The sequence below is a fragment of the Bos indicus x Bos taurus genome, chromosome X, assembly GCF_003369695.1.
Source record: "Bos indicus x Bos taurus breed Angus x Brahman F1 hybrid chromosome X, Bos_hybrid_MaternalHap_v2.0, whole genome shotgun sequence".
Classification (NCBI taxonomy): Eukaryota; Metazoa; Chordata; class Mammalia; order Artiodactyla; family Bovidae; genus Bos; species Bos indicus x Bos taurus.
In genome coordinates this window covers 69,922,057-69,935,517 of record NC_040105.1, presented here as the reverse complement: position 1 = coordinate 69,935,517, position 13,461 = coordinate 69,922,057, and the positions used below count along the sequence as shown (strand labels likewise).

The following is a 13,461-nucleotide window of genomic DNA, read 5'->3' as shown; positions in this document are numbered from 1 at the left end:
TACAAGTGCAAGCCCTCAATAAGCAGCATATTATGATAAACCCCTTCTTTACAAAGGTATCATTTCTATCACTGATACCACAGGCTAAATTAAATTATACAGCATGCCATCTTCAAGTACAGTTGAGGCAATAGAATAAATGCAGAAGCATCACAATGAATCCCACTTACTACATACAGACCAACACTTCTCTACATTAATTTCTTTGTCTGACTGCCAGTTAAACACAGTTTTAATTTCATAGCTTAACAATTAAGGGTCATACACTGAAGTCAATACATATACCTGGCATTTCAATCTAAGCTATTCCATGTACATAGCTGAAATCAATTACAAAGTATGGCCTAACAAATGCTAGGGGAAATTTTTTAAAGTCATTTTTACAAGTACTAAACTTATCTTGCACACTGAAGTCATCATACATACAGGGCAAAGTCAGAGCTTTTATATTTGAGTTTATTCTTCATTTAACTTTTAAACACTACTATAGTTGAATATTAAAACAAAAGCAAGTAGTGAGCATATGATTATAGTCCTTCACTCAATCACTACTGCAAATAAAACACCAGCAGTGAGTGTTATTCACAGGCCCTACTAAGAGGTCTGACACTGAACACCACCCCGAGGATGATGTTCATCATCCTCGTATGCTTCTCCATTGTAATGGCGCCGTCTTTCCTGATTTGGATCAAAGTCCACTAATTCTACCTGGTCCATTTCATCAGTCTCTTCTACTTCCTTCCTCTCAGGCAGAAGTTTTTCCAGCAAAGAGAGTTTATCAGGAGAGAGAAAGCCATTCTCAGGAAAGTTTACCTTAAATTCAATGATTAGGCGACCCTTTTCGTATGGCCTACGATAAACTGGCATGCCTTCATTTAGCACACACTTGATATCTCCATGCTTGACAATTTGACCTGGATGAGAAGTGATGACTATGGTTCGGTTGTCAAGAGTAGATATTGGCTTTTTGAAGCCACACAACGCCTCAACCAGCTGTATGTCCATACACATGAAAAGGTCTTCTCCTCGTCGAGTAAAAACAGCATGGTCCTTCTGATCTAAAACAATGATAATATCTCCTGGCTCCAGTCCTGGTTCTTGGTCTCCTTCACCATGGAATGTTATCTTCTGGCCATCTTTCATGCCTTTGTCAATATGAACTTCTAGAATTTTCTTTTCTCGACCTATCTTCCTTCCATTGCAGCTTTTACATCTATCTTTAGGACTGATCCGCTCCCCATGGCCCTGGCACTCCATGCAGACAGACTGAATTTGCTGAACCATTCCAGGTCCTATCTGATGAATTCTTATTTGCATTCCAGTACCTCGGCAATTGGGACAGCATTCTACTGCTCCTTTTTTACCACCTCGGCCTTCACATTTGTCACAAATCACATTCTTTTGCAGAGCTAGTTTTCTTGTTGCACCATTATATAAATCTTCTAAAGTTACTGTAAGTTGATGGACAACGTTTTTACCTCTCCTCTCTCTCTGCATCCTGCCTCCTCCTCCGAAAAACATATCAAAGATGTCCATGCGGGAGCCAAAACCACCACCTGCTCCACCTTCTTTAATTGCCTGTTCTCCTCCTTTGTCATATAACTCCCTTTTCTTTGCATCAGAGAGCACTTCGTAAGCTTGAGAAATCTGTTTAAACTTCTCGCCTTCATTTGGATTCTTATCAGGGTGGTACTTCAAGGCCAGTTTCCTGTAAGCCTTTTTCAATTATTCTTGGGTGGCATTGGGTTTGACCCCCAAAACATCATAGTAAGTGGTTTCTTTCACCATTTTCTACAGCCGGTGAGCGGGCCGATGCCGGTGTGGGGGAGCGGGAAGGAGCGCGTTGCTGTGCGCAGCTCGGGCAGCCGCCGCTCCTCCGCCTTTCACCGAGCGTTCTGGAAAGTTCCCCAGATTTAATTTTTTAATTGGACTTATGAATGCACTCTCCGAATAAAATTCATTCATATATAGGGGACTGACTGTACTTATAAAACTCTATGAATAAGCAGTTACAGACGGTTGCATGTTAAATGAAAATTTTGGCATTAGGAGATAATATGGTGGTTTGATTTTGAGAGAATCTTTCTGTTTTTAGGCTCAACAACAACAAATAACACCAATAAATCTGCCCTGGGAAAAATAATTTTAGAGGTTATACTGCCTTGATAATTAAAACATTAGTCATTTCAACCTGCCTAAAAATGGGATCAATAAAACTGATAAAACACTTTGCTGAACATTCTCTCTACTCAAAATGCTGAAAGACCTGGATCTCTACCCTGTCACATCATTTTATCTGAGACTTACAGGTTGACATTGTTCCCAGAGAAAAAAATTCTTTGTGCAATATACTACAAGCAAAGGAATACAGTAATTTATTCTCATAACTTTTAAGGTACCTAATATAAAGATATTTTATATTTAAATTACATAGTACATGATGTTAGTTCTCATGTCCAGTCAACAGAACTTTTAACGCAACTGGAAACAAGTGAAAATAACTTATTCCTGAATTACATTCTAAGGATACAAATGAACACTTTTTTATTATTTTAGGAATCACACAGACAGAGCAGATAGATATGTGGTGAGCACTAAAGGTGGAGTCAGGAAACATGGGGTCAAGAATAAATTATCTATGCAAATTTGGGGAAGTCATTTAATTGCTCTCACAGTCGCAGTCTTTGCTCCAAAGATTCCCAGACTTCAAAGCAGAAATCCAATTCTGGATTTCGAAGCTCTCCACCCAAAGATCTTATTCATTAGGAGAGAAATGATGTCAAACAATCTGCACTTTTTAACAAACACCTCTGAAGATTCTAACACAGTAACGCAGAGACTATACATTGACAAACATAGTCCTAAATAATATGGGAATGATAGCTACTTAAACTGTATCATAAAGTTGTTATTTGGATCTAATGAAAAAAAGCAAGTAAAATAAGGAGATATATTCATAAAAATGTATACATTTTATAGAAAGTTTATGTGTATTAGATGATACACTTGATTTCCTGAAATGTAACTCTAACTACAGAGTTTATTAAGGTTTAGTTACTATAGAGAGGTATTAGTGAGTATAGTAGGATTGACAATTAAATATATCAAAATCAATTGCTTATACACTGACAATGAAAGTGAAAGTGAAAGTCGCTCAGTCGTGTCTGACTCTTTGCGACCCCATGGACTGTACAGTCCATGGAATTCTCTAGGCCAAAATACTGGAGTGGGTAGCCGTTCCCTTCTCCAGGGGATCTTCCCAAGCCAGGGATCGAACCCAGGTCTCCCACATAGCAGGAGGATTCTTTAGCAGCTGAGCCACAAGGGAAGCCCAAGAATACTGGAGTGGGTAGCAGAATAATCAACTAGAAAGTAGAATGGTAAAAGATCCATTCATATAGCACTGTACATTTCCCTGAAGAAAATATTTTAAATACTCAGTAATAAATTTAATAAGAAATGTGTAGGAAGATATTGTTAAAAGAGGTTAATTCTCTGCAAATTGGTCTATAAATTTAAGAGAGTCAGTGGAATTTTGAGGCGGGGAGAACCTGACACAATAATCCTCAGGTTCAAATGAAAGAATAAATATTTGAGGACACACTAATTTTGAAAGAGTGATAAGGAGGGTGTCTATATATACAACTTTATATCACTATATATAAAATAGTGACAGCATTTCAAGTACGTGAAGAAACAGTGGTTCATTAACAAATGACCTTGGGACAATCAGTTACTCACTTTGAAAAAAAATAAAAGTTAATTCTCTATATAATATACTTAAACTAAACTAAATTCTATATCAGGACTTCCCAAGCAGTCCAGCAATTAAGACTCCACACTTCCACTGCAGAGGGCACAGGTTCAATTCCATGTATTTAGTGGAATACTGTACAGCTAGGAAGTTTAAATATTCTGACATACAAAGACAGTCAATAGTATACTGAATAATAAGTCTTTGTTTTCAAAGGAGACACAGACAGACCAAAGTGAATGTTTGCATAAGAAAAAGTTTGGAAGACTATATAAAGTTATCTTGGAGAGTAGTAATACTGTTAGTACTGTCTAACCACACTTAGGCAGATACTGTTAGAAGTATCAGGGTTTCCCTGATAGCTCAGCTGGTAAAGAATTCACCTGCACTGCAGGAGACCCTGGTTCAATTCGGGATGGGGAAGATTCACTGGAGAAGGGATAGGCTGCCCACTCCAGTATGGTTAGACAGACACACTCCTACACTGCTAGTGAAAGCATGAAATTATATTTTTCTGGAGGACAACTTGGCAGTATGTATCAAAAGTCTTTTAAAGTACTCACCACTTTTATATGCTGTTAGTGGCAGTATAAATGTGTACCACTTTTCTGGAGGGCAATTTGGCACTATTTACCAAAATTTGGAATGCACATGCCCTTTGATCTAGCAATTTCACTTCTAGGAATTTTATCTAGAAGGTCAGTTCAGTTCAGTTCAGTCACTCAGTTGTGTCCGACTCTTTGCAACCCCATGAATCCCAGCACGCCAGGCCTCCCTGTCCATCACCAACTCCCGGCATTCACTCAGACTCATGTCCATCGAGTCAGTGATGCCATCCAGCCATCTCATCCTCTGTCGTCCCCTTCTCCTCCTGCCCCCAATCCCTCCCAGCATCAGAGTCTTTTCCAATGAGTCAACTCTTCACATGAGGTGGCCAAAGTACTGGACTTTCAGCTTTAGCATCATTCCTTCCAAAGAATACCCAGGGCTGATCTTTGGAACGGACTGGTTGGATCTCCTTGCAGTCCAAAGGACTCTCAAGAGTCTTCTCCAACACCACAGTTCAAAAGCATCAATTCTTCGGTGCTCAGCTTTCTTCACAGTCCAACTCTCACATCCATACATAACCACTGGAAAAACCATAGCCTTGACTAGACGGACCTTTGTTGGCAAAGTAATGTCTCTGCTTTTCAGTATGCTATCTAGAAGGTAGCCTCTAGGAATTTAATCTAGAAGTTAGGCTCATAAAGATATATATACAAGGATATTCATTGAAGCACTGTTTATTATAGAACAGAACTGAAAACAACTTTAAATGTTAACCAAAAAGGAACTAATTAAATAAAATACAGCACATCCACATGATGAAATATCATACAATCATTCTCTAAAATGAAGTAGGTCTATATTTCTTCACACAAGATGAACAAGATATGCTAAATGAAACCTGCAAAGTGCAAAATAGTATATGTATAGTATAAGCCCATGTGTGTAAAGAGGAAAAAGCAGAAATAGGTATTACAAAGGCTTGAAAATGCACTGAAGTGTTTTAGAATACACAAGAAAGTGCTAACACTTTCTCTGAGGAGGGGCTGGGAATTCAGAGCATTTTACTTTTTTCACCCTGTGACTTTTTATTATTATGAGCATATATATTATTTTTGTTATGAAAAAGAAGCTTTCCATTTATTTCCTTACAGTATATTCCTGAAAGCAGTACTGCCATGTCAGAGTGGTAGCTGTAAGGAAATAAATGGAAAGACAATCAAAGATACTGTATAAACATAATATTCTTCACACACACACACAAAAAACCTGGATACAAGACTCAAAAAAATGAGGATTAGTAAAATAAATGATGATCCATGTATTTAGTGGAATACAGTACAGCTATGAAATTTAAATATTCTGACATAGAGAGACAGTCAATAGTATACTGAATAATAAGTCTTTGTTTTCAAAGGAGACATAGACAGACCAAAGTATATATTTGCACATGAAAAAGTTTGGAAGACTATATAAAGTTATCTTGGAGAGTAGTAATACTGATAGTACTGTTACGATTTTTTGCTGTGCTTTATGAAGTTTTCTACAGTTAATATATTATTTACTGAAAGAGAGTGACTAACAACCCATGTGAGGTCAACCCCATGCCTGCCTGTGCTATGTGCTCAGTCGTGTCTGACTCTTTGTGACCTCATGGACTGTAGACCACCAGGTTCCTCTGTCCATGGAACTTTCTAGGCAAGAATACTGGAGTGGGTTGCCATTTCCTCCTCCAGGGGATCTTCCTGACCCAGGGACTGAATCTGCATCTCTTCTATCTCCTGCATTGCAGACAGATTCTTTATCCACTGAGCCATAGGAGAAGCACTGGTCAAACCCATAAATCCTAGGAATTAGACAATTCAGACCACTGCCCATGTATATTCCTCAAAGAAGTTGAAATTCCACTTTGATTAATCCAATCCTGTTAGAATACTGGGCTATGTCTAGCTCTAGCAAGCTGTTTTACAATGGTCATATGATTCCTGATGTTTATGAGAAGATTTTAATTTATTAGAAAAAGAAGCACTAAAACTAAATAAGCCTTTTGAAAATGTATATTAAAATCTTGCTCTTGATAATATTTAAAATTTCAGAATACTTGTGAAAGAAAAGTACTTATCTCTTGTTAGCACCTTCCATTTTGGGCTGCCTAGAGCGCAAGATAAATGCTTTTCTGTAAGAGTCCAAGAAGCTCAAGTAGATATACTATGCTCAAAAAATTTATCATTACCTTACACAAATGGTCTACTGAATGACCTAGCAGTGGTAAAAGTTTTCCTGGTATGATCAGTAAATACCAGTGAAGTGAAAAGGTTTTTTTTGTTTTGTTAATATATGATTTCCCATTTTTAATTGAAAAGGACATTTCTATGACTTTCTACATGACTTGAGAGTTAAAAAGTTACATTTACTTTCATTAATTGAATTGTAGTGTATATGTTACCAACTTGACATACATCTTAAGAGAATAAATAGTTCCCTTTTTCTTCAGAACAAATATTAACACTAACCAACAGCGTATCTATTGATTTGGTGAGAACTGGCAAGAAGGGTATGTGGGAGGGGTGGGAGGGAGAGAGAACCATTCCATTACTTCCAAACTTCTCTCATGCTGCTCCTTTATAAACACTTCCCTATATCCCCAAACCCTGGCACCCACTAATCTCTTTCCCTTCCTATAGTTTTGCTTTTTCAGATTATCATATAAATGGAATAATACATTATGTAGCCTTTTAAATCTAGCTTCTTTCACTTAGCTAAATGCATTTTAAGATTCACCTGTGTTATTGCACGAATCAATAGGTAGTTCCTTTCTTATCATAGAGTAGTATTCCACAGTGTGGATATATAACAACCTGTTTATCCACCAGTTGAAATAACTGAGTTTTTTCCAATCTGGGGTGACTAATGCTGAATAATACTGCTATAAATATTCATGTCAGGTTTTTGTATGAATGTAAGTTTTCAGTTCTCTTGGATAGATAGCTAGAAATTAGTGCTGAGTCATATGATAAAAATGTTTAATTTCATAGGAAACTAACAAATTGTCTTCCAAAGTGGCTATTTCATTTTTCAATCCTACTAGCAATGTTCCAGTCGCTCTGACTTGCTAACCTTTGGTATTGTTGGTTTTGTTTTGATATTTTAATAGGAGCAATATGGTATCTCATTGTGATTTTTTTTAACTTTATTTCTCAGAGCATTTTTAGATCAGAGAAAAATTGAACAAAAAGTACAGAGATTTCCCATTTACTCCTTTCACCCCAACATGCAACCTCCCCAACTATGAACATCCTGAATCAGACTGGTATATTTATTACAATCAACACTGTGGTTTTAATTTGCATTTCTCTAATGATTTTAATTTGCATTTCTTTTATTTGTTACTTGAATATCTAGGTGAGGTGTTTATTCAGATCTTTTGCCTATTGGATTATTTCTCATTATTTTTTTCTTTATAAATCATTTTGCCTTGGTTTTTTTAACATTTATTTTTAATTGGAGGATAATTGCTTTAAAATGTTGTGTTACTTTCTGCCGTACAAAACCGTGATCAACTATGAGTATAGATATATCCCCTCCCTCTAGAGCCTCCCTCCCTGCCCTCCCCCGCATTGTTGAGTTAAGGCTTTTTAAATTTTATTCTGGATATAACTTTCTGTCAGAAATGTGATTTGCAAATATTTTATCCCAGTTTGTGACTTGAGTTTTCATTTTCTTTCACAGTTTTTTTTTTTTTAATTTTAATAAAGTCTATATATCCATTTTTTTTCACCTATGGATTATGCTTTGGGGATAATATAGATTTTTAATCACATCTCTTTATGTCTTTCTTTATATGAGTAATATTTCTCCTAACTACCAGCCTCAGTCATAAAGTTGAAAACAAATAAAAACTGCCATCAATTTTGTTTAAATGGGTACAAAGTTTCATTTTGGGAAGATAAAAAGTTCCAGAGATGGATGGTGGTGATGGTGGCGTAACAATGTGAATGTATTTAATTTCAACAAACTGTACACTTAAAAATGTTTAAGCTGGGACTTCCTGGGTGGTCCAGCACTTAAGACTTCGAGCTTCCACTGCAGGGGGTGCAGTTTCAATCCCTGGTCAGGGAACTAAGATCTCACATGCCAAGTGGCCAAAAAGAAAAAAAAAAGGTTAAGTTTTGTTTTATAATTTTACCATAATAAAAAGAAAAAATTGCCATCAAGCAACAGTATGTCAGGCAAGTGCCTGTTCTACAGCTCATGGACACTGTATGGCAGTGGTGAAACCAAAGTAATGGAACCAAAGCTTCACTTTACATGGATGATGAATGACAATCCATTTCCAGGATGAGAGGTAGCCAGCCAAAAGGGACATTGCCCAGGACTTTATAGAAAGGTTGCCTCATTTAGTCCTCATACTTACAAGGAAGATACTATACTATGCTTTTTTCACAATTAACGGAGCTGAGGCCTGGAAGGCAAAGTTGCCTATTCAAGTTTGACTCAGTAAATCAAGGAATGCAGATGAGAGAACAATCTGACACCAGCGCTCTCACTCCAGACCATTCCCTTATACGGTTTCCAAATCCATGAAGAAAAAGTCTCTATTCAGGTTTTGTTTTTAGATATATAAAAGTCTTAGGAAATTACAAATAATTTAACAAACGTTCCTTGGGAACTGTTAACAGTAATTTCAATATATTGATTTCCCAAGGTACACTGAAAAAAGAAAAGCTATCTGCTATCTTTTTTTTTAATATATTTATTTAATTGAAGGCTAATTACTTTACAATATTGTAGTGGGTTTTGCCATACATTGACAGGAATCAGCCATGGATGTACATGTGTCCCCCATCCTGAACTCCTCCTCCTACCTCCCTCCCCATCCCATCCCTCAGGGCCATCCCAGTGCACTGGCCCTGAGCACCCTGTCTCATGCATTGAACCTGGACTGGCGATCTGTTTCGCATATGGTAATATACATGCTTCAATGCTATTCTCTCAAATCATCCCACCATTGCCTTCTTCCACAGAATCCAAAAATCTGTTCTTTATATCTGTGTCTCTTCTGCTGTCTCACATATAGGGTCATTGTTACCATCTTTCTAAATTCCATATATATGTGTTAATATGCTGTATAGGTGTTTTTCTTTCTGACTTACTTCATCCTGTATAATAGGCTCCAGTTTCATCCACCTCATTAGAACTGATTCAAACGCACTCTTTTTCATAGCTGAGTAATATTCCATTGTGTATATGTACCACCACTTTCTTATCCATTTGTCTGCCAGTGGACATCTAGGTTGCTTCCGTGTCCTAGCTATTGAACACAGTGCTGCAATGAACATTGGGGTACACGTGTCTCTTTCAGTTCTGGTTTCTTCGGTGTGTATGCCCAGCAGTGGGATTGCTGGGTCGTATGGCAGTTCTAGTTTCAGTTTTTTAAGGAATCTCCACACTGTTCTCCATAGTGACTGTACTAGTTTACATTCCCACCAACAGTGTAAGAGGGTTCCCTTTTCTCCACACCCTCTCCAGCATTTATTGTTTGTAGACTTTTGGATAGCAGCCATTCTGACTGGCATGAAATGGTACCTCACTGTGGTTTTGATTTGCATTTCTCTGATAATGAGTGATGTTGAACATCTCATGTGTTTGTTAGCCATCTGTATGACTTCTTTGGAGAAATGTCTGTTTAGTTCTTTGGCCCATTTTTTGATTGGGTCATTTATTTTACTGGAACTCAGTGACAAGAGCTGCTTGCATATTTTTGAGATTAATTCTTTATCAGTTGCTTCATTTGCTATTATTTTCTCCTATTCTGAAGGCTGTCTTTTCACCTTGCTTATTTGCAATGGAGTGGGTAACAGTACTACACTTGAAGTCAAATGGCTTGGTATCAAATCCTGGCTCTGGCTTTGTGTTGAAATAACTTATGCATATTAGTTCTTATAAATTTTCTAATTGGGGTTGATAAAATCATAGAGCACTAGAAGCTATTCACTCAAAATATGTTACTTATCCTATTTTGAAGCTCCAAACTATGCATAAGCTTCTCTGAAATTGTGAAGACCCAGTAATGTTTAGAATAGTATTTTGAATCTCTATAAAAGTTAGCTATTATTGTTTATTAAAAAAGAGTTACCTTGGAGAAATCCCTTCATCTATAAAAATGGAAAGTATTTAAGAACAATGGCCATGGAATCAGGCTACCTTGGTTTAAATCCTAGTTCTGCTACTTGCCACCTTTAAAGCCCTAGGCCTGTCACTTTGTCTCTTTAAGCTTCAGTTTTCCATGGCTGAAAAATAAGAGTAATAATAACATTGCTGAGGTTAAAATGAGACAATCTGTGCAAACTGCTTAGCACAGTCCTTTGTATACAGTAAGCCATCAATGCCCATGAAATGTTGCTCTTTACTAACGCATATATATGGAATTTCGAAAGATGGTAATGACAACCCTGTATGCAAGACAGCAAAAGAGACACAGATGTATAGAACAGTCTTTTGGACTCTGTGGGAGAGGGAGGGGGGAATGATTTGGGAGAATGGCATTAACACATGTTTAATATCATATAAGAAACGAATCGCCAGTCCAGGTTCGATGCAGGATACAGGAAGCTTGGGGCTGGTGAACTGGGATGACCCAGAGGGTATGGGGAGGGAGGTGGGAGGGGGGTTCAGGATGGGGAACATGTGTACATCCGTGGCGGATGCATGTTGATGTATGGCAAAACCAATATAATATTGTAAAGTAAAAAAAAAAAGAAAACCAACATATTGTACACTTTAAACTTAAATAAAATAAATAAAATAAAAACAAAATTTATAGGTTCAAACTACTGCACAATTGCACTCATCTCACACACTAGCAAAATAATGTTCAAAATTCTCCAAGCGAGGCTTTAATGGTACATAAACCAAGAACTTCTAGATGTTCAAGTTAGATTTTAAAAAGGCAGAGGAACCAGAGATCAAATTGCCAACATCTGCTGCATCATAGAAAAAGCAAGAGAATTCCAGAAAAACATCTACTTCTGCTTTGTTGACTACTCCAAAGCCTTTGACTGTGTAGATCACAACAAACTGTGGAAAATTCTTTGTGTGTGTGTGTGTATGGGAAATTCTTAAAGAGATGGGAACACCAGACCACCTTATCTGCCTCTTGAGAAATCTGTATGCAGGTCAAGAAGCAATAGTTAGAACTAGACATGGAACAACGGACTGGTTCAAAATTGGGAAAGGAATACAACAAGGCTGTATATTGTCACCCTGCTTATTTAACTTATATGCAGAGTACATCATGTGAAATGCCAGGCTGGATGAGGCACAAGCTGGAATCAAGATTTCTGGGAGAAACATCAATAACCTCAGATATGCAAATGACACCACCCTTATGGCAGAAAGCAAAGAGGAACTGAAGATCCTCTTGATGAAAGTGAAAGAGGAGAGCAAAAAACCTAGCTTAAAACTCAACATTCAAAAAACTACGATCATGGCATCTGGTCCCATCACTTCATGGCAAATAGATGGGGAAACAATGCAAACAGTGACGGAATTTATTTTCTTGGGCTCCAAAATCACTGCAGATGGTGACTGCAGCCATGAAATTAAAAGATGCTTGCTCCTTGGAAGAAAAGCTATGACCAACCTAGACAGCATATTAAAAAGCAGAGACATTACCTTGCCGACAAAGGTCCATCTAGTCAAGGCTATGGTTTTTCCAGTAGTCATGTATGGATGTGAGAGCTGGATCATAAAGAAAGCTGAGTGCCTAAGAATTGATGCTTTTGAACTGTGTTATTGGAGAAGACTACTAAGAGTCCCTTGGACTGCAAGATCAAACCAGTCAATCCTAAAGGAAATCAGTCCTGAACATTCATTGGAAGGACTGATGCTGAAGTTAAAGGTCCAATACTTTGGCCACCTGATGCAAAGAACTAACTCCTTAGAAAAGACCCTAACGCTGGGACAGACTGAAGGCAGGAGAAGAAGTGGACAACAGAGGATGAGATGGTTGGATGACCTCACCGACTCGATGGACATGAGTTTGAGCAAGCTCCAGGAGTTGGTGATAGACAGCAAAGCCTGTCATGCTGCAGTCCATGGGGTCGCAAAGAGTCGGACGTGACTGAGTGACTGAACTGAACTTGAGGTAGGATTAGGAATTAAATTACAGGAAGGACATTTTGTAAATCTGTAGACAGCAGTACACTAAGCAATCAGTTCCTAGAGAACTGTCCCTTATCTCGTCTGGTGCTCATAAACATAAACCACTTCACTGAAAGTTACCCTCCACCAATCCTGCTAGATCACAATCTTCTTGTTTTATATTTTTTCATACCATTTATTGCTATTTGATTTTTATTTTCTCTATTTACTGTTTGTCTTCTTCTAAAATGTAAGCTCCATAAGAGCAGGGAGGCATAACAGTTAAAAGACTGAGTTAAGAGCCAGAGGGACTGGATATGATTCCTGTCTCTACTGCTTTCTAGCTGTGTGACCTCGAGCATGCTACTGAAGCTCTGCGCCTCAGTTTCCTTATCTGTAAGACAAGAATGTTAATGGCATCTGTTTCATAGAGTTCTTATGAGAATTAAGTGACTTTATATAAAGCACTTAGCAAAACCTACCATACAGTAAGTACTCAGTAAATGCTAGTATTGTTATCGACCCACTTCACGGCTATCATTCCAGCAGATTGAACAGTCCTTGGCATACAGCAGGCACCCAATAAACATTTATAGAGTAAATGAATAAGAAGAGCTCATTGCTGAGCCAGTCTTATAGCTCAAAAGGGTTCCTAAAAGAAAGTGTTGGGGATGATGGAGAGGGACTGGGGTAAGTTACCTACTGTGAGGTCAAAGCCTCTGTTCAGGTATCAGCTTCCACACTAAGGAAAAAAGTCTGCTGGTCACTGTGGAATATCATTTAAATTCTAGAACTGCCTTTGGCAGCTATGCTATGCTATGCTATGCTAAGTCACTTCAGTCGTGTCCCACTCTGTGCGACCCCATAGACGGCAGCCCACCAGGCTCCCCCATCCCTGGGATTCTCCAGGCAAGAACATTGGAGTGGGCTGCCATTTCCTTCTCCAATGCATGAAAGTGAAAAGTGAAAGTGAAGTCGCTCAGTCGTGTCTGACTCTTAGCGACCCCATGGATGGCAGC

General features: G+C 38.0%; 1 protein-coding gene and 1 pseudogene across 2 annotated transcripts in view; both read right to left on the bottom strand.

Moving 5' to 3' along the window:
• Positions 1-13,461, bottom strand: part of ATP7A (ATPase copper transporting alpha) — a 130,870-nt gene that overhangs the window by 108,473 nt on the left and 8,936 nt on the right. The gene's annotated exons all lie outside the window — the stretch shown is intronic.
• Positions 436-1,910, bottom strand: LOC113887812 (annotated as a pseudogene). The gene has a single exon (XR_003509839.1). The product of XR_003509839.1 is annotated as a dnaJ homolog subfamily A member 1 pseudogene (transcript).